The sequence below is a fragment of the Prinia subflava genome, chromosome 8 (assembly GCF_021018805.1).
Source record: "Prinia subflava isolate CZ2003 ecotype Zambia chromosome 8, Cam_Psub_1.2, whole genome shotgun sequence".
NCBI lineage: Eukaryota > Metazoa > Chordata > Aves > Passeriformes > Cisticolidae > Prinia > Prinia subflava.
In genome coordinates this window covers 32,318,093-32,339,973 of record NC_086254.1, presented here as the reverse complement: position 1 = coordinate 32,339,973, position 21,881 = coordinate 32,318,093, and the positions used below count along the sequence as shown (strand labels likewise).

The following is a 21,881-nucleotide window of genomic DNA, read 5'->3' as shown; positions in this document are numbered from 1 at the left end:
GAAATGGAAGACAGGCAGATGTAACTGCCCACATTTTCATTTGGGCCAGGATGGGTATGGTAATTCACAGGTATTAAAGATTTATACATATATATATGTATATAATCATGTCTTTCAGGATAAAGAATGGCCAGCACCTGAATTTCTGAATGATGAGAAGCAGGACCTGATGCCACCTCTACCTGGGAACCTCAGTAAGTCCCACTGCAGATATTTCTTGTGAGTAACCACCACCACTTCCTGGGTGGGAAATTTTGGCCTGTTTTTTTTTTTGTCAGAATATTATTACTTAATGCAATTCCAAGTTTTCCCAGCAATTTAATCAAAAGATATGTGTTTTCCTATAATAAGAACAAGAATATGTATAATTTTTGCTGTGGAAAAATGTTGGTTATTTCATACATCTAATTTTATTTTGATTGGAGATGAAAATGGACAATGCTTCCCAAAAGAAAACTTGACCCTGCACACAACTCCATTGGAGGCAATTTAGGGATTATAGTTTGTATTTTCTGATATAATTGTCTGTTGTGTGGAAAATTTAGCTTTCAGAAAGTCTATAAAACCAGCCAGAGAGCATGAGATATATTACATTACTTTCAATCACCAAACTGTTGGTTTAGATGAAAAGCCTTGCTGTTTTCCTCTTACAGTTTCTGCTTCAACCTTGCTGCTTGTGAGCCATGTAGTCATAGTCTGTGGATCTGAAAAGAGCACCAAAGCTGTGGCAAATTGTTTTATTTGGTGTTTCTGCTGTGGTGGATTTGAAGTGTTGGAAAATGGCTTTTAAAGCTTACCTGCTTCAAAGACAGAAATCTTAGATAATGGTTTGAGGGAACCGAGAGAAAGGAAACACAGCAAAATCTGCTGCTGCTGAGTCTGATTTTCCAGCGCATCCTTTTCAGTGGATCCCTGGGACACACCTTGAGGTCTGGTACTCCCTGGAGTTCCCTTGTGGGGTTTTTTTGTCTTTTCCTCTCAGGACCCTTTTTGACCATCTGTGGCTTGTGGAGAATATGAAAGCTCCTTCCTGTGTCCAAGATCAATAGCTTTAAAACCAGAGCACAAGAAGTCACTAATCATCTTTTCCACCAGGCGTGATTAATTTCTGAAGTGCTTCAGCTAGTTCCCTTTGAAGTTTCCTTTCCATTTATTTTTCATTTTTTATTTTTTTTCAGCAAGTGTCCAAAACTCAGAGGCCCACACCCACATGTGTCCTGCAAGAGGCTGGGGCTGGCGAGGACTCCTCTGGAGTCTCTGCTGCTTGGATGTGGGTGGGCCAGAGCACTTTTTGGAAAGCTCTCCCAGATTGTGGAAATGTGATTTAAAAACCAGTTGAGATGTTTCCCAAAGCACCCTGGCTTCAGTGGAAAGTGGTACTGCTTTCCTGTCTGAATCTTGGATTGAGAAAAGAAGGAAAAAGGAAGGGGGAGGAAAAAACACCCCAAGCAGCCACACTACAAGATTTAATTGAGTGTGTTTCAGTTCCTCAGCCTCATGCCAGCTGAATAAGAAAGTGACTGAGAGAAGCTACATCCCCCATCACCTCCTCTTTATGTGAGTAAATAAGACATTCCAGCAGTGCTGAGGCTGGGCCAGTGGAAAGATTTTTATTATTATTATTATAGTTATTACATTTTTTCAAGTGTTATTTTTAAAGTAAGGTCATCCACAAATCCACCTGGTCTCTCTTCCTGCTGCTCCTGCACACCACAGCAACGCTGAGGGCTGCTCTTACTGCAGCACCACTCACAGAAGGGGAAACTGCATGTGAGGTGTGACTGGGCCCCCTGGAACCCTGAAACTGCACAAGTGCCACCCTGCCATCTTTGCAAGCACCAGAAAAGGGTTGTGCTGAAAAGGGGTGGTGTTGGCTCAGCCAGAGATGAGCATGCAGCCTGCCAGTGTGGGATGTACATGAGCCTCTGCACTGCCTTCAGTTGTGCTTGGCCAGAGCTTTCTGATTGATCTCTGGCACTCAAAGAGCTGCCCTTGTGTGTGAGCCGTGGATGGCTGAGTTGTGGTTGATTGCTGCTCAGTTTGCAGGTACAAATATTTCTGTACCCACGTTTCCTTCTCTGCACAGGCACATTCCCAGTGACAGGAGTGATATTGCACGTGTGTACCAAAGAGATGTGCTGCTCTTGTAAGGCTGCCACTGAATGCTAGGTAGGAAAGGCATCCACAACACAACTGTTGCCAGGAAATCCCTCTTTGAAAACAGGATTTGGCTCCTATTTATTTTAAATATACCGGATTTGTTTATTTTTTGTTCATGCATATTCAGCCATAACCACTTCTGGCTGCTACAGGAGCTGTGAGGCTCCACAAAAAACTCTGTTTTCTTCACTTTTGCTGCACTAGCTAAGGATGGAACTGAAACTTAATGAGGAAGCTTGTGCTGGCAACATTTCATACCCAAATGTGTCGGCTTGTGCATTTCTGGGCATCTGTGCTCAATATGAAGCACCTGCTCATGTAAGGTATGTTCTGTAAAGATTGGATGAAGGCCCAGTTGGAAAGGAAGAATTCACACATCTAAGAAAAAATACCTGTTGAATGCACAGTGGTGAGCAAAGAAGCTGGGGTTCAGCAGCAACAGGAATATCAGGGGTGGGAGGGAAGGCTCCACAGCAGGAACAGAGAATGTAGAGAGAAAATTAAAATGCAGTGAACTGCTAATGTGCAAAACAGAGGCAAGTGGTTCCCTCTGTGGTTCTGGTAGTGTGAAATGCATTTTCTGCTCTCTCTTAAGGGTGACCCACTTATAAAGTAGTTGAACAATGACAGTAGACATCTCTGAGACTAAAATTAAATAGATATATCTGTAGATGTTGTCCTAAAGGAAAATCTCATAGAAAATAACTGTTGAGGAATCCAGGCCTTGCTTTTAGTTAACAGTGGATGCAGTTTCTCCTGATCTTACTGGAGATGTGTCTTTGTCAAACTGAGTATAAAAATTATGCCTTATTTAACCATTTTCCCTTGTTTCTCTCTCATCCATCCTGTCTCTGTTCTGTATTCTAAGATTGCTTTTCATCTCCCAGAATAGGGCAAGACCCCTTGTCTCTGGACACTTCACACTGCAGGGTTTCAGGGCTAATGTTTGTGCCCCTGGTATCTCCTTACTTGGCTGGAGGTTATGAGGGAATCATGACCCCTGTGATTTGGAATATACACAAAAACAATGGTTTTCATGACCTTATAAACATTAGGTAGTAGGAGACATTATTCAATTATGTGATAAATAATATAAAAGTATTTCTATTTTTCACCTTATAAAAGAAAATAGCTATTAGTCCTTATATTGAATTTCCATGTTCTGGTCACTGGTTGTGAAACAGTTTCCTGCAGTTTCCTGCAGGTTGGTCCCCAAGCTGTGTCCAGAATTGGGTGCAGCTGTTGTATTAATTTGGCCAATATCCAGATAAGGACTTCAAATGAAATTCTGTCCCCAGGAAAGAAAAGGGCAGCACTGCCAGCTCAAGGCTTGGCTTGTCCCCTGAGCCATCTCTGGGTTTGTTTCTTAGGAAAACAAGTGATTCCCAAACTGGCTGTTAGTGCTGAGACCCTTTGAAACCACCAGCTCCAATTGCTTTGAACTATCCTAACTTCAAAACAGGCATGTGATTTTCTGTACTAAATCTAAAGTGGAGAAAAAAGTTGCTTCTGGGGCTGGAAACTTGCATGAAGGACTGAGTTTAGCTGTAGTTCAAATACTTATGAGTGAGTTATGATCCCTTGAAGCTCACCAAGCTCCCCTGAGAAAGAATGGGGCCACTCAGAGTGTGGGGATATTGATCTTTAGGAAAACGCTGCCCATCCATGAATTCCCCTTCTTCTCATTCATGCCATTCCTTAACTTCTCTTTTGCACAATAGATTTTATCATTTGCTGCCCATTTACTGCCAAAGCATTCTTGCACCTGCTGCAGCAGCTCCAGGCAAGGATTGTGGGGTACAAGTGCTTGTGCTGGAAGGTGCAGGATATTTTAGGGTTCATTCTTTTGCCAGTGATGCTTCATCCCTGCCCAGTTACTTTCTGGTTATTTCCTTCTCAGTTTGTGTTCCTGTGTCTCAGCCCACAGACTGCAGGTCAGTTTGTCTCGTGGAGATTGAGGAGCTGATTCACAGCTAAAAGCCTCTTTTCTGGCTTCTCTACATTTTGTTTTTTCCCTTGTGCAGAGGAGCAGGGGGCACAGTGTGTAACTGGGATTCAGCCTTTTCAGAGTGGCAGTGCTTCCCTAGCCTGACAAGCAATGAGAGGTGAAGGGGGCACAATATTAGGTCTAGCATTGATTGCCTGGGTGATATTTATTGAATATAATGGATAATATTAAGCTGGAGTTTTGTTTTTCTTTTATTTTCTTTTTTTTTTTTTTCTGCCTCATCCATTACAGGCTTTCCTTTCCTGGTTTTGGAGGGGTGTAAGGATGAAGCTGTAGTTTCAGTAAAGTCACTAAGAGTAGAGTTTCATCTCACCCACACAAATGATGGTTGGTAGTGCACTATTTCTGTACAAACATTTCACTGAATCTGTAGCTTTTGCATTAAGCTGCATTTTCTTCCCAAATGGTTTTAAAATGGTTGGTAAGAGAGGATTTGAGGTCCTTCAAATCTCACCCTATCCCCCCAGTAAAATTCATGTTGCTATTGCACATTTTGGATGTGAATATAATGCTAAAAGAATGTTTATAAAAATACCATGAATACAAAAATGTGGGAGATTTTCCCTGTGGTTATTTGGTGTCTTTATCTTGTGCCTGGGAACGCTGGTTTGGATGCATGCGTGAAATGGCGGGAGTTTTCCTCCTCTTGTAAAGCATTTATTTCCTTCATATGAAGGAAGAAGCTTTGCAAAAAGAAGTGAGGCAAAGAGAGACAAAGAGGCTGTAAGGGGTGGATGATGGAGTGCTGATATTGGCACATGTACAGGTCTGTGTTCTTTGTGGCTGACACAGAGCACTGTGCCTCGGTAATGCAGCATCTGCCTTGGCACGGGGGCCCTCTAATATTCATGGAAGTTACAAAGCACATGAAAACACATTTCTTTCTCTTTCCCTCTTCTTTTGAAACCTCAAGGTGTTGACTGGTGGCTCACTGTAGCACTTAGTTTGTTACCACCCATTCACACCTCTGCGTGCCTACTGTCCCCACCTCCCCTCACACCTCCCTTGCTGTAACGATGTGTTGCAGAAATAAATTGTGTTGCACAATGAGTGCGTGGAAAGAACAAGAGGGTATTTAAAAGCTGAGAAATCGGAGAACTGGTGTGGAAAGAGAGAGAGAGAGGGAAGTGCATTTGGCACACTGAGCTGGTAGTATATTATAATTCAAGCTCGATGTCTGCTGTGCTGCAGTGATTATAACACTCATTTGAATGCTGGAAGTTGAATTTAACAGGGAGGGATTGAAATGCCCAGGACTTGGGGTGCTGCTGGAGAGCTTGGGAGTTCAGAGTGTGGCTTCTCTTCTTTTCTCTAGGATCTGTATGGAAAAGAAATGTTTTTCTGTTTTGGTTTTTGGGTTTGTTTTTTTTGCCCCCCACTTAGGTTGGAACCAACAGAGGTTTTGCAAAGACTCTGCTTAATCGTGGATCCTTAAAAATCCCACTTTGTACCTTGAGAGGTTTGCCTTGGTGTGAAAAGACTTTCTGAGACAGAGAAATGAGTTGAAATAAACATTTAGTGTTTCAGCCATGCAATCGTAACACTTTCCTTTAGTTCCACGTCTCTCTGGGAAGATTGTGCCCCTTGATCACACTCCAAACGAGCCAAGGCCGTGCTTTGCATTCACACAGCACCAGCAGACACCAGGCACCTTTTGCATTCCATGTGCAAACCTCCTTTGCTCGCTCTTGGAAGCCGGTGCTGAAGGAGATGGTACCAAACTTTATTATTTTCCTTCCAATTCTGTTCAATCTCAGCGAGCTCCCAATTTGAAATGATGGCTTGCCCTTAAAGAGCTGCTTGCACTTGACAAGCGTGTGGCAGTTCTTCATTAATTACCAGCCCAACCTCAGTTAGGTGGAATATTTGTTCAGCGCACATAATTATCTCTCTGTCGTTCTCTCCCTCATATCGATTCGTGTGGAAAATATGATTAAAACATGAACATCTACAAATGATTCAGAATAACAAGAGAGGAAAGGCCATTGTTTTTTTCGCACTGACTATACTAGATTACTATAATTACAGCTGAATGGTTTTACATTTCTCTGTGTCCCTCACAAGACTATGCTCATGCACAGCCTCGACGTACCGCTTAAAATTAGGTTTAAAAGAAAGAGCCTCTTAAGGATGTTTCTTTGACCCATTAAGGACCTTTACCTTGGCACTTGTGCATGTAATCTCTGGCATAAGGTCATGAGAAGCGGGGGTAGGGCTAGGAAAAGAAACACCAACCCTTCAGACATCTGTTGTGGTGCCTGGGCCAAGAGTGGAGGGGAGGCTGTGCCAGTTCGGCAGCCGCTCCTGCAGATTGCAGTCGGCTTGCTTTTGATGCCAGCGTTAATAATGCGGGCTTCCCGCTGCGTGGGTGGCACTGCCAGATTCCTAATTAGAACTCACTGAAAGCACCAAAAGGTGAAGTGGTCATTTCTTTCCACCCCCCACGCCTTTGTGTCTTCTCCCAGCAGGTTTGTTTAGCCTCGTTTTTATTTTGGCCTCTTGGCCCGTCGGAGAGGACTGGGGCAGGGTCCTGTGCGCTCTTGCCTTGATCTCAAATTAAACAACTGGAAATGTTGATCTGCTGAAGCCCTCAGGAAGGCCTGATTCACTGTGGTGTGTGGAGATGACAGAACGAATTTCACACTTCATCCATTGTGCGCAGTGGGTTCACTTGTTGTTTGCTCCTGCAGCTGGTGCTCCTGAGACAGGGCATCGTTATCCTCCCCTGACTCGATACTGGCTACGTGAGAAGAGCCTGGTTCAGAGGGCAAGAGCATGTTAGGTGTGTCCCACTGGCAGCTCTTGCTTTCTCTCAAGAGGCTGTGAATACTATTCCAGAGGTTTTGTTTGTCCCTGAATAGCTTCAGGCTGCTTTTTCATAGAATCATAGAATGGTTTGGCTTGGAGGGCACCTTAAAGATGATCTTGTTTCAAATCCCTGCCACAGACAGGGACACCTTCCACTATTCCAGGCTGCTCCAAGCTCCATCTAACCTGGCCCTGGACACTGCCAGGGATGGGGCAGCCACAGCTTTTTTTTTAGGTTGGTTCCAGATTATTTGACCAATTTGGAGATCCTTGAAAAGGCTCTGTGAACTCAGGCTGAGAAATAATTGAATTGTAGGATTTTTGACATGAAATGTGATTAGATGTGGTTATGTTCTCTGGGAGAACAAGTTTGGAAGCAGGCAGGACTCAGAGGCACAGCTTGGAGAAACCAGCCCAGGTGAGCACAAGCCAGCCTGAATGTACTAACCCTTTCCAGCTGCATGTGGCACATCCCAAGGGCTCTGTTGTGAAGGAATGGATGGAAAGCTTCCAAAAGACGGAATAACTGTTTTCAGGATGAGGTTTCTGCCTTTTTGTCTCCTCCCCTTCACTTTTCTTAAGAGGGTGCCTCTTTAGAAGTTTATTATAGATCTGTTTATCTCTTGCTTGATAAAGTAAAGGGATTAATTGTACCAAAAAACAGGCAAAATGCAACCTGCAAAATGTGGGACAAAGGGTTCAACAAGAATTGCAGACTTGGACCTGGAGGTGCTGTCACTACACCTCTGATAAGGAATGTGCAGAGCTTTTTTCTGGACATGAAACAAGGCATTCAGTTTTTGCTTGTAAGGTTTCAGTTGCAAACCTGGAAACTGAGCTACACAAAGTTATGAATCAAAACTGGAGAAGGGAGTCCCATGAACTCCTGCCAGCTGAAACTTCTGACTTTTCCTTGGCTTTACCTTTAATTTGCTGTTAGAAAACCTGTGATCAAGTTTTAGCCTGTGAGCCAGAATTAGCCAACTAATCAGCAGCCTTTTTCATCTCCTGATTAAATGAAATCCTTCATACTGTCCTGCCTTTTGATCAGTAATGCAATAGGATGCATATTCCAGTAATTGTGAATGCAGAACAATGAGTTTTCTGCCAGAATTATTTCAGCACAACTGCACTGCCCACTCCAAATAGCCCCTGAATAGCTCAGCCTTTAGGATGGAAGGGAAATTGCCTTTCTTGGTGTCCACAAAATGCTTACCATTGACCAGTAAATATCTTCTAGTTAGAACATTATTTCAGTTCCTTTCTATTCATGTCTCATAAAATAAAACAATGCCACATATTTTTTTCCCCTATCTCTTCACAAGGACATAATATTTATGACAAATGTTTTGGAAAATTCCTATAACATATGTATGGATAGAAATGAGAAAGAGCTGAAAAGAAGAAAAAAAAGTCCAGGTTCCAGACAGGGTGAGAGAGAAAGGGGGAAAAAATAACTCTGAGAGACAGCAAATGTGTATCTTTTGTTTGGTAATATGGTATCCATGTAATGTCTCTGAAATGGCCACAGTTAAAGTTCATGCTACATTAGGAAAGCAAAGTGGTTTACATTGAAACTTAATAGAAGTCAATTGTGTTTGAAACATCTGATGCAGAAATAAAACACCTTATGTTTTATGGGAGCGAGGAGCTGCATATTTGGCACTCGTTCTTCTTTCTAAACACGTGTGCTCCCTCTATCAGTCTGAGATAATCCAGGCCTGGCTCCTGCCCAGTCACTCCTCCTAAGCAGAATTACGTGAGGCACGCTGAGCTCCCTGCTCACACTCCCCTCCCTCTTGGGCCACTAATTGCAGTGAGTAGGAATTAGCTCTCATCTTCTACAAATCTTCCACCTTCTAAGAGAACATTATTAACAATGAGGTTTTTTTTTTTTTTCTTTCTTTATCATTTCTTTTCTTTCTTTGGGGAGAATTGGGGTATTTTCCACCTACATTTTTTTAAAAAAATTATTTTACTAGGTTTTTGGTGGTTTTTTTTTTTTTTTTTTTTTTTTTTTTTTTTTTTTTTTTTTACTTTTTTTTTTTTTATGCAAACTTCAAACTCTTGAAGTTCACATCAGAACATGATCTCTAGAGCTGCTGTTGTTTGATCCACTTCCCTAAACAACCAGAAAATAAAGTTTCACTGGCAAATCCACTCTGTTTTATAGGAAGGTGTGGTCATGAACTGATCCTTCAATTGAGCTAAATTATCCTGTGGACACCTTCCAACTTCTGCTGCTTCCACTCAATTACATGCTTATTTTCCTAATCCTCTATTTGATAGGCAGAATTTCACATTTTTTGCATCCCAGCTGAAATGGGAACCTCTATTCTTTGCTGCTCTAGATGTGTGCAGGCATTCACACCTCCAGGGAGTCAGGGGACCTGAACACAGGGAGCCAGTCTATGAGAACATAATCCAGAATTTGCAAATATTAGTGCACTTCTGCACCCTCTTCTTTCTGAGGGGCTGAAAGCCAATTCAATTAGCTATTGAAACATTCTATTCGGTAGATTAATTGGGATTTGAATTTTAAGACAGGATTAATACATTGTTTGGGTGGTTTTTTTTTTTTTTCCCTACAAGGTTATATGACAAGACTACAAGAGAACTGAAAATATTAACCAGAACTCCACATCCAAAGTTCAGTGCTGTCACTATTCATTCACTCATCCTCCCTTTAAATATCACATCTTCATTGGGAGCAAGTAGCAAACTTTATCCAAACACTTAGGTATATGAGATTCAAACTAAGTAGCTTTAAATAAATGACACATTTGTTTTTTCCTTGTCTAAATTTAAGCAAGATAATATGTCAAAATTAATCTCATACTCTCTCTTAAAAATAAAAAAAAAATAGAAAAAAGAAAAAAATAGAAAAAAGAAAAAGAAGGAAAAAGAAAACATCAGCCACAGTTAGGATTATATGCATTTAGCTTAATCATTCAAAATAATGCCTTTATTTTTCAATATAAATCTTAAATTCTGACAGAAAATTAATCTGAAATGTTGTGAAAATCTGTATATGTTTTTATCAGCTAGCAGTCATTTGACCTGGCAACATTTTCTATGCTTTCAGTGTATTTTAATTAGATGCTAAGGATAGGATTAAGATAGGTTCTTTTTTTCCATTTGTGGTGTTGTTGGTAACCAGGACTGGTTTAGAGTCTTGATCTGTGCAAGAAATGGAGATCAGGTTGTTCTTTTCCATATACCAAGATATTAAAACACATTCTTCTAGCATCTATTTCTGTTAAAAAGAAATCGGTCAATTTTGTACCTGTTTCATAAATAGGAGGACAATTTATTTTATGAAACAATCCAAAGAGTGTGGAAAACCTGATTCCAAAGGGAAAAGTGGTAACACAGTGACCTTTTCATGTCAAAATTTTAAACTCTGCTCCAGCATTCCCTTTCTTAGGGGATTAATTTCCATGGCACTGAAGCTGTAAGTCACTTTCCATTACCAGGCTTTGTTTTTGTTGGCACTCTTGGAGGTTTTCCTTTTTTCCTTTGCAAAACTTTGGTGAGTGTGTGAAGACAATCTGGTTTGTGCATGAGAACGTGAGGAGGGTGGATCTGTACAGAGCTGGGGGAGCTGCTCTGCAGCTTCAGTAGATCCCTGCACTGTGCCATTTGTCAGGAGGAAGGAAACGAGTTCTGCTCCAGCCAGAATGAAGTGCTGGGCACTGGGACAGAAAGGAACTTAAGCACTGAGCTGGTTGAGAATGTAGGGCTGTATTTTAAAGTTTAGTCCTCTCCAAACCACATCATAGCATGGTTTGGGAGGAAGGGACCTTACAGATAATCCTGTCCCAACCCCACCATGGGAAGGGACACCTTCCACTGTCCCAGGCTGCTCCAAGCCCTGTCCAGCCTGGCCTTGGGCACTTCCAAGGATCCAGGGGCAGCCACAGCTGCTCTGGGCACCCTGTGCCAGGGCCTCAGCACCCTCCAAGTGAAGAATTTCCTCTCAACACCTAAGCTAAACCTCCTCTCTTATAGTTTAAAATCATTCCTCCTTGTCCTCTCATTATGTCTTGAGTACATCTTCAACATTCAAAAGTCTAGAATATGAAATTTCTTCCTGGTTTTAGCTATGGCTACTTCAAGCTTTGAGAAGGTTTTCTTTGTTTGTTTGTTTTGCTTTAATGGAGTTTTTCTGTAGTGGTTTGTTTTTTTGGTTTTTTTTTTAACAAAAAGATGCTCTTTTTTAGGATTCCAGCTTTTCCTTTTCTGTACCTCCATTAGTTGTCCCTCCATTAGTTTTTTTAAAGGCACAATTCTAAAATGAACAAGACAATGAAATAATAACACCCCTTCCCCACATAAATGCAAGTTTAAAACATTTGAATGCACAGTGTAAGGCAGGAATGACAAGTTTTCTCACCTTGACATTAATATTGTCATAAAAATCAGACAGTGCTGTGGCTAAATAAGAGCCCTACCTGGATTTTATCAGGTAGAACTTTATTTTTCCTAAAGCCACAGTTCTGGGTATCCCACAACCAGGTGAGTATCTGGTCCTTCCAGAAGAGAAAATTCATGATCTTGAGCAAAACCAGTGATTTAAAACTTGAAAAGAAGATACAGCTTTTGGTTGAAAAGGAGGAGGCTAGCGGTTTCTGGGGTTTTTTAGGTGGTTTTTGTTTGTTTGGTTGGTTGGTTGGTTGTGGTTTTTGTTGTTGTTTTTGATTTTTTTTTTGTTTTTGTTTTGTTTCTTTTTTGTGGGTTTTTTTTGTGGTTTTTTGGGGGGGTTGTTTTTTTATTTGTTTGGTGTTTTTTGGTTGTTGTTATTATTATTATTATTATTATTATTATTATTATTATTATTATTATTATTATTTTGTGATCTTAAGTCCTCAGCCCTGACTTTTGCATGCCCAAATTTGACAGCACCACACTAATACTGGAAAGCCATTCCTGGTGGGGAAGGCTGATCTGCACACCCCAGCTCTGCCATGGTGTGTGCTCTATAGATGGGCTCAGCGTGAAATCAAAACTTAATATTGCCAAAAGCCAGAGGAATAAAGCAATTCCCTGGACAGCCTGGCCAGCAGTGCAGGCACAGCACAGGAGCCTTCCCTCCCTGGACATATGCTGAGCTCGTGTGTGAGCCCTGCCTGCCCCGGGCTGTGCTGGCTCACATCAGTGCTGTCAGCAGCGCCCAGCCCGCAGCACGGGCTGCTCCTGTGCTCTCCAGCTGCCAGCAGGGCTCCCTGGCCAACTCTGGTGAAGACTGAGCATCCCTGAGCAGGGACTTTTGTCTCTGCTCCCCTTGATCACAGTGCCACCGTGGATAATTGCAAATACATTTCATGTGTGGCATCCCTGGGACTCGTACAGCACTGCAGACCTCAGTGCTTCCTGGTCTTTTAAGTTCCCAGACTGGCTTTGCATCCATCCAGGAGAGTCTATCTCTGCCCTTCATCACTGCAGGAAATCCTCTCTTTGGGGACCAGTCAGTGCTGTCTCCTTCCTCCTCTCCCAGCCCCACGCTTGAGCAGGCTGTTCCTTGATTGTGATCTAAATCGTCCTTATCTCATGCCAGGCCCCGGGATGGCTGCAGGGCAGCATTTCCTGCCGGGCAGTGCCAGGCACAGAGCATATGCTGGACATCCACGGGCAGATGGGCTGGTTGGGGCAGTGGAGCATGAAAAAACAGGGGCCTGGGCAGGAAGAGGCTGAAGAACTCCACAGCCTGGTTGAGTGCCACATCCCAAGCAATGTTAACAGCTCATTAACATTCCCCGCAGGGCTGGCGGGTCAGCACGGGAGGTCAAAAAAATTAAGGACTATTTTCTTAAGGAAACAGGAGGTAAAGAGGTTTAGATCCATACAGCTGGTGTAGGACTCAATGCAAAGATTGGCCTGAAAGGAGGCAAAGGGGAATGCTTCATCTCAGTCTCTGCCTGCCTAACTAGGACCAGCCATCTGCCCAATTTCTACCTGGGATTCTCCCCATGCTGAGCTGAAACTTGCTTCATTATTCAAAAGCAAACTTGCCCAATGGCACAAGATGTTTAGAGGCAGCTGATTCGTGACCTAGCCAAAGACATCGGGAGGAGGGAGCGAGGTTTTCCTTTGAACCAGGCTCTGGAAGCATATGGCAGGCCTTGTACTTCAGGACGTGATCCATATGCTGCTCTTCAGTGCCCATATGCTTTCTATATTTTCCGTATTTATTTATTTTAATCGGGATTGAGTCTGTGATCTTGATTTTCCTTTTGCTGCTGGCTGTAATTACATTTGGTTGTGCTACTGGAGGTAAGGCAATGAGGTTAAAAATGAGCACCAGAGTGTTCAGTTTTGTCCTTTTGACATCGTCTTGTCCTGTGCATTTTGAGTCGAGAGTTGTATTCTGGGTTAATGATCTGTAATGCTGTTAGTTTACATTTCTCCTTCTTGGTGCAGCTCGGAAGTGGAGTTTCATTGACTCAGGGTCAGAGAAGAGACAAGCTCCAACAATAGAGCTGTACAAACATTAACTGATATTCACTGTTCCTTGTGGGGTTAGGGGCTATAAATCAGTGTATTCCTCTTTCCCTGGAAAAAGCAGCAGAACTGAGAAAGCAGCTCCGGACTCTGCCTCCAACCAGTGTGGCAGAACTTGACCTAAGATAGTTAAGATTTATGGGCACAAGGAAGCACTATCAGCCACTCTCTTTGTCCTCCTCACTCATACAGGGATATTCTGGCTCCAGCAGGGCAGCATTTCCTGCTCTCCTTAGCAGAGCCCTTCCTGTCCCACAGGCTCCGTGGTGGTGACAGACGCGGCTCCTCAGCTCCCAAACCAAGCAGGAATGGTGCTGCTGAGGCCCCACCTCTGCCTGCACACCTGAGCTCGGGGGGTCCCTCTGGCAGCCCCACACCAGAGAAGCAGCAGCTCCTGAGCACAGCAGCGGGGCTGTCCTGGCCCCTGGGGTAAGGGCAGGGTCCTGCCCCACCCCTGGTGCCTTCTCCTCCTCCCACACTCCAGCAGAGATGCCCCTGGCACTCCCCTCACAGCCCAACAGGAACTGGAACAGCAAACCCTGCTTGGCGTGCCCAGCCTGTGCCCATCTGCAGGAAATCCACCAGGAGCTAAAACAAAGTGTTTGTAGGAACAAAGGGTGTCCAGAACGAAATGAAAGTGTTCTGAAAAGAAAAAACCACAAATACATCTTTGTGTGTTTAGTCGTTCAGCCTGCAAGAAGTCCTGTTTTCCCACTGAAAAGTTATTCCTCACAGACAAAGGACTTGATGGCACAATCATTTTAACCACATGCATTTTGCTTTCCTGTGAACCTGCTAAATAATTAGCAGTAAAACATAGTTTCTTTTTTATTTCCACATTTCATAGGAAAAAAGCTCCCAACAAAATAAATCCTCTTTGATACTGGGGCAGGGGCTACTGATTTTGTTTTTGGTTTTGTTTTATTTTTAATGTGGAAAAGAATGCAGCATACTCTGGGCCTGGTGTTAATGTAACCAGATTCTTTTGAGGATCCCCAGCAGTAATTAAATGACTATTCCTCACTTTCTGTTGCATACAAAGAACAAATGAGCAGATTGGGTATTTCCTGCATGAAGTGATAACATCTGTGTATTCCTGGGGAATATTTAAGCCCTTTATCATTGTGTAGTAACTCACGTTAAAATTATTTAGAATTAATGACAGTTTTGTGTGAAAAAAAACAATGTCTTGGATTCTGAGAGGTTTTATCACTGACATGTTTTTCCACCACAACATTTTTAGACACTGAGAAGACCTTATGGTATCAAGGACTCAGAACAAAACAGGGTTTTTTTTTGCAAGAAAAACTATCTCTAATTTTCACTTAAATCTTGTGCTGAAATGTATTTATCTATAAATACTTTTGGATTTCTTGTTTGTTGTTACTGGAGAACTGAAAGTGCCAAAATACTGCTCACCAGTCTGTTGCTTCTGCCCTCAAAAGGAAGCAGGAGAGACTATAAACCCTGCAGAAAATCCTGCTTTTGTGAGAATATGGAGAACCTTTTCCAGAATGGAGCTTTAGAAAGAAAACTCTTTGGGAGATTTTGGTGGAAGGCTTTTTGGTAGAAAATCAAGGATTTAAAATGAAAAGATGTTTTGCTAAGGAGGTATAACATGGTCCTCCCAAGAGACTGGAGCCCTGCAACATTGAACTTCCCCTCCTGTCCTTTCAGACATCACCAAGTTTGAAGAAGATGCACTTCAGTGTTGAATGGACTCTAAGCTGATTCTAACAGGGGACATTAAAATGCTTTGTGTTAACAGCAGCAAAAACTATTTCTACTTTCTCCAGTAGAAATTTATATTGAAACTTTCTGCTCAACCCATTCCCCTTGATAAATATTTTTATTTTCATCTCAACTGAGGAGAAAAATCAAAAGAAAAAATGCTGGAGTTTTCAGACCACATGACTTCCAGTAGAACTCCAGTTAGGAAAATGGAAAATGTAGGAAAGAACCTGAATTTCAGTCCATCTAAGGTTCAGTCATTGCTCTACTTTAACACTTAGATTATCACATAAATATAGGGTCTCATTTACTCCTTTTTACTCTTTTTCAAGTCATAGGATAGTCCCAAATCATTAGCTCATCACAGGATAATCCTCTGGACAGCCTTCCCTTTCTGCCAGAAGCAGGTGGAGAATGTGAAAACCTCACTTGGCATTTCCAGCACGGGGGCTGGGCTCTGCCTTCCTAACCCACGCAAGCCTTGGGCTGCTGCCAAATCAATCGCTGATAATGATGGCAACCATTGCTCTACTGAGGCTTGAATGACACCTTTCCTTACAGTTCTGGAAAGAATTTCATTATCTTGCAACATATTCTGAGAAACTTCACATTTTAGGTCTCCTGGAGAAGACATGGAAAGTACCCAGTGCTTTATGGCAGGCCTTGGATGGGATTTTCCAAGCATAAGTAGATAATAGAGGGCAGGACAAGTCTTGACTGAATTTTAAGGGTCCCTCTGAGGCAGGTGTGTCCTGGATGCAAAGGAGAAGGAACATCATGAATGTTTGCTTGGATGTGTTGCTCTCACATTGAGCAAACTCTGCTCTTGGCCAGGAGGGTTTTGGCACCTGGGCTCAGGTGGGGGCAGAGCAGAGCAGTGTCTGTGCAGTGCAGCCTCAGGAAATCCATCCTCCTGTCCACCCTGCCCAGCTGGAGCTGGGTAGAGGTTGGGAAGTTCTGAGGCCCAGGCTCCATCTCTCTGGGTGGCATCACAACCATTTTCTCTTCATTCTCCAGGTGAAATTTCAATGCATCTGTGTCTGTCTCCTCTTTCCCCATGTACAGGATAAGAACCAAACAGATCTGAAAATGTCTCCTGCATCTTACAGCAGTGAGCTTTGATTCACACTTCCCTTAATTCACTGCTGTGAAAAATGGGCTGGCATCCTACTGTGAATTTAAATACTCCCAACCCAGGAATAAATGGATCCCATGGCTCATTTATCTTTCAGATATTAATTAATAGTGGTTAATTGTAGTTATGAACTGCAGCATTCTAGTCTCCAGCATCCATACATTTTATTTAATATATTCTGATTAAGGTGGAGTCAGCGAGTTGGAGAATAATTAAAACAGCTCTTTGCCATCAGCTTCTTACAAAATTTCAGCTTCCTCATGAATTCATAAGATGATTGCATCTGCCTCTTCAGAGAGAGAATTGTTTTGGGGCTGAAGCATGGCAAACACTGAGAGAAAATCCATTTGAACATGATTTGCCTGTGCTTGGTGCCACAGACTGACACACCACTACCTTTCCCAGCATGGCACTGGTGGAATAACTCTGCACATCTGCACTTTTTGCTCTAGAATCATAGGATGAGAACAGTTTCCACTCTTAATTCTGTCCCTCCTTTTTGCAATGAAATAGGTGATAATTTGAGCAGGGCAGTCCATGCCTGTGAGCTTACAGTACAAGAAAATTCCTTGAATGATTGGTATTAACTTTCTGAAACCTATTGTTACCCTAGAAAGGAGAGGTCATAGTACAGGGCTAAGAGACTAGTTTGCTTAGATAAACAACATTTTCTTCATAGACTCATGGAATAGTTTGGGTAGGAAGGGACCTTAAAAGCCACTTCATCCCAATCCCCTGCCATGTGCAGAGAATTCCACTAGACCAGGCTGCTCCAAACCTCCATTTTCTTATGTCATGATCCACATTTCCTTTTTCTGGACATATATAAATGCTATTTTTCTGTGCTTTGTTGAGATTTCATTTACTGGTTGAGATTTCAGGCTGATGGAAATACAAAATATCATTCATTTTACTCTGTTAATGACTGTGGTTTCAAATCTCACCCCTCATGTTGTGAGTGCAGAGCTGTGTTTGAATCCCCTCACGTAGCTCTGGGCAAAGCAGGGGTCCATGAAGGCTGGCAGGTGTTAAGGCACAGCACACTGCAAGCTTTAAGGACAGTTTCCTGAGGGATTTCCTCCTGAAGGCAGCTATTGTTTGGTTAAGAGAGAGCCAAATCCACTTCGCTCCCAGTGGCATTCCGAAGCACACTTGCAACACAGAAAAAATGATGACTCCAGAATGGATTTGATGATAAAGTTTCCCCCCACCCCTCACAAAAGCTTGTGGCTGAGCTCTGGCAGGGAGATGTCCTGTTGGAAACTGAACTTGGTTCATCTGGGCTCTGGTGGGAACCCCGTGTTCAAGATAAACATGAGAGTGCTCTTTGAAGTTGTTTGCTCATCAAAAGCACAGTTACTTTGTTTGTATTATGCTTGATACTCCCATGAGATGTAGTCCAATTTATGGTATAAAATCTTGGCAAGAGGAGGCAGTTTAGAAAGAAAAATCCCCCCCAAACCAAACAAAACCCCCTTTACACTGCTGGGAAGGTGGGAATACTGTCCTCAGAGTCCCTCAGATGTTTCTCTTCAGAGCATTTAACAGATTTTAATTTTACTTTTCTGTAGTCTATGTGAGAAATCTTCCTCCTGCCTCCAGTATATTTGAAAGTCTTTTGGGCTAAGTTACATGTGAAATCACTTGAGGTTTCAGGCTTGGCCAGGGCTTTGTTGTGTTACCAATGTGGTGCTTGTGCTTTGATGGTCTCTGACTGACATTGCTGTAGGAGTAAAAATCCCCCTGTGCCAACAATGATTTGCTCCTTCTTTCTCTGCATCCCATGGAATGGATGTTACTGATGTACCTTTGATGGTCATCTTTAGATTTGAAAATGTCCTGTTATATAAATTCTGAGCTGGGTGAAATACAAGCTGCAAGAGGCATAAAGGAAACGTGACAGGATGGGAATAATTTCTGCTCCTAGAGAGGGCATCATCCATCCTCACAGGTTTTATCATACATCATACATAAATACTGATGGCTGAAGGTGTTTGAAATGTATATTTATCAAGGTCATAGTTTTAGCTCATAGCTCAAGTATCAAGTGTTTAGTGGTGAGCAGAGGTTTAGATCTTGTTTTTCCCTATTCACAATTTGAAAAAAAAAACCTTAACCAAAAAAAAACTCCAAAAAAACCCACCAAAACCAACCCCCCTCAAAAAACAAACCCAACCCCCCCCAAAAAAAACCCAAAAAAACCAACAAGAACAACAAAAAAACAACAAAACAAAACAAAAAGGAAAAAAAAATACCAACAAAAAAACCCTAAAAACATATTGAAAGTAAGTCATAGGAATGAACTGGTCACTCTGAAATGTAAATTTCCAAGTTTTGTGCAGATGCAATCAATCTCTAAATGTAGAAAATCTGCGAGTACCAGCAATTTGTAGCAAAATGGGTATCATATGCATAAATATGTATATTAATATATAGTCTCTGTAAGTGTGTAAAAATGCACTCTGAGCAGTCCTAACTGAACTGAGGGACATTTGTCATGACTAGGGACATGAATAGGAAAAGAAAATTACTTTTTTTCCTTATAGTGTGCTTTCTTTTTCTTTGAGAGAAATGATACATTCCTTGCCTCTTTCTCATGTACATTACTGATAATTGATACATCTGAAGAAATACTGGTAAATTAAACATAATTTTAAGCTTCTTCATTGCCTTCTGAGAATCTTAAAGTAATTTGCTTTTAGTAAAGAATCCAAGAAGGATGTCACTGTTATAAAACTAGTTGTCATTGTAACAATGATAATTTTTTAAAAGGCGAGACATCTAAATCATAGAAAAGCTAAGCTCAGGATTTTCAGAGCACTTTAAGTACATCATTTTTGTGGTTGTTTGCTTTGAGTTGCTTAATGTAGTCATCTAAAATTCAAGGCTCCTAAAATCACTCCATGGAATCACTCCATCACTACATGGAATTTGCCCAAGATCACAGTGGGAGTTTGTAATGCCGCTGGGGCCAGAACCTGCATGCTGATTCTGACCTTGCTTAAGCTAATCTTAAATCTTCTATAGTTATTAATGTCAGTAGATTAACTTTTTATACAAAATTACTGTCACTAAGATTAAAATTCAGATTTCCAGACTTTTCATCCTGTGCTTTAGCTCAGCAGAAAATAATTCTTTCTCCATATGTTATTTTTTGGATGGGCTTTAAAATCAGATGCTTATCTCAGTCTCTTCTTTTGGCAAAAGTGAGCTGGAAATCCCAGCTGGAGATTTCTATTCTGGCTGTGTCAGAAATGTCTTGGGAGCAGCTTTCTTTGCAGTGTTTCAGTGCTGCTCATTCTGCTCCCATTCACAATATGGGGAAGTACAAAATAAAATTTACATTCTGGTGTTTTAGACTAAGGGAAATCTCCTTGATCAGTTGAGAGGTGGCTGAAAACACACATATTTTTAAATAGAGCTGTGTAGCTGGAGATAAGTGATCATAGTTGATTTTTATTTTCTCTGTTTACCTCAGAACACCAAAGGTAGAATTTGAGTCAGTGACATCTAATACAGCTCTTAAGTTCATATGAGTTGTTTGACAGTCAGGGTATTATGCATAAAACTGTTTTGTCTTTCTGATTCTGTATTTCTATGGGCATGTGCAAGTAATGATGATGCAAGGAGGTAAAGCTCAGTTGTAGGTGCATTTCAGATCTCACCTTGATAAAACCATCCCTTTTTCAAACAGATTGGACTCACTGCTTGCCTAGCCACGCGTTTTTCCTTTATTATGGTCTTAATCATTATTCAAAATATCTTGTAATCTCTCAAGAATGCCTCCTCTTCTTGTGTAAGAGGAGCACTCGGATTTTTGCTCTGTCTCGTAGCTGTGGTTCAGTCCAAGGGAGGTGAGAGAATGTGCTACTTCAAAGGTGATTTAAGTGAGCCTAATGTTTTAGGTTCTTTCAGTCTTTTCATTTTCAACAAGGACCTCCTGAATCTTGGTTTATCCCCAGGTGTTTCCACTGACATATAACTGGCTCTGAGAAGAACCACGTGTGTTCTGCTAATGGGAGACAGCACTGGCGTGCTCCTCAAAACTCTGTGTACAGCCTGGCTCCTGCTCCTATCCCAGCTTGATTTACTTGGAGTGTTATCTTGGAGGGAGCTGGCTCTGAAAACGAGAGTAGGTGGAAAAAGTTTCACTGAAAAGAACAAATTAATGTTTCCTGTCTTCTGTCCACACAGACCTTTTTGGACAGAGCTTGTGCTGAGGTGTGTACCACATGTAAGTACTCTTTAAAGCTGGTTACTCTCTGGTGCCGTGACCTAGAGAACAAATACAGAATTGTTGAGCAGATGAGCTGCAGCTTTTTCCCTTCTTCTTTGCCCAGCATTTCTTAATTTCTCTATTCATGTTTCAGTCCTGTAGGATTTTATTTTTTTCATGGGACATCAAAGGGAACTTTTGATTCTGTACTGCCAGTGAAAAGCAGGATTCACCTGTGAATCAGTAGGCTCAGAGTTGAGCCAAGAGGCAACAATAAACACCCATAGCCTACAGCTGGGCACTTTGTAAAATGTGCAGCTGGGAGAGGGCTGGAGGCTTATTGGGATCCTTTGACCCAGCCCTGACCAGCTTTGGAGAGGGTGGCTGTCCTGCCTGCCCATAAGGGACACATCCTCTTGTTCTGCCCCTCCTGAGGGATCAGCATCACAACCCCAGGAGTCCTCAGCAGCTGGATCACATTGTGGTGGGATGATGAGTCCCTCCCTGCACCTTTCTTTGGCTTTGCGTAATAATTTTAATGTTTCCTAATAAACATGGTGTCAGCAGAGCTCAATAGTGATTCTTGTTCCATGACAATGATTGCTGTGGCTCACAAGCTTGGTAGGTATGGGTAGAGAGTCCTTGGAAAACTGTAAGAAAAAAAAAAAGTATTTTTACTTCAGAAGAAGGTCCTGTTTATGACTTATTAGCTTGATTGTGGAAATTAGGATTGTACTTACATTGCTAATACCTTAATTTGTGCCTAGGAATTTCAGCTTTTGAAAAAAATTCTCATTTGACAAAAAAGCAGCCTTGCTTGCCCTCCTCCAGTGCCTTCCATAGGGCCCATCCAGCCTTGGCTGAAGAGCAAGATTTGAGCACTGTTGAGAGGGTTTGGTGCTGTGTTCATGTAGCAGAAATGAGGGCTATTCACAGCCTGGCACTGTCACTGGCTGCCCTGTCCTTCCTCCCTCTTCCTTGTCAGTTCATTTAGCTAATTCCTTTCCTCTTAAATGACTCCCTTCTGCTTAACAACTTTCACAACTTGTTTGCAGCCACCCGCAGTCACTGTGGCTGTGTGTTCTTTTCTGGGGGATATATTAGACTGTTTATTTAGGCTGAAAGCTGTGAAGGGAAGGTTTGCAACTGTGTTTTCATGCTGTCTAACACCACCAGAGCCTGACCATTGTTTGTTTCAAAACACCCTGCAATAAAAACAATTGATGTTGCATGCATTCATCAACAAAAGTCATAAAGCAGTTGTAACTAAATCCTTTTATTTATTAAGCTGTTGCGCCCCAAGACTCTGTGAACGGGCCAGA

General features: G+C 42.0%; 1 long non-coding RNA gene across 1 annotated transcript in view; it reads left to right on the top strand.

Annotated features, from left to right (window-relative positions):
- LOC134554192 (uncharacterized) overlaps positions 1–21,881 on the top strand; it is a 256,600-nt gene that overhangs the window by 26,598 nt on the left and 208,121 nt on the right. Inside the window, exon 2 of the long non-coding RNA XR_010081204.1 lies at positions 119–194. This is a non-coding gene — a long non-coding RNA (uncharacterized LOC134554192). The remainder of the gene's footprint in view (positions 1–118; positions 195–21,881) is intronic.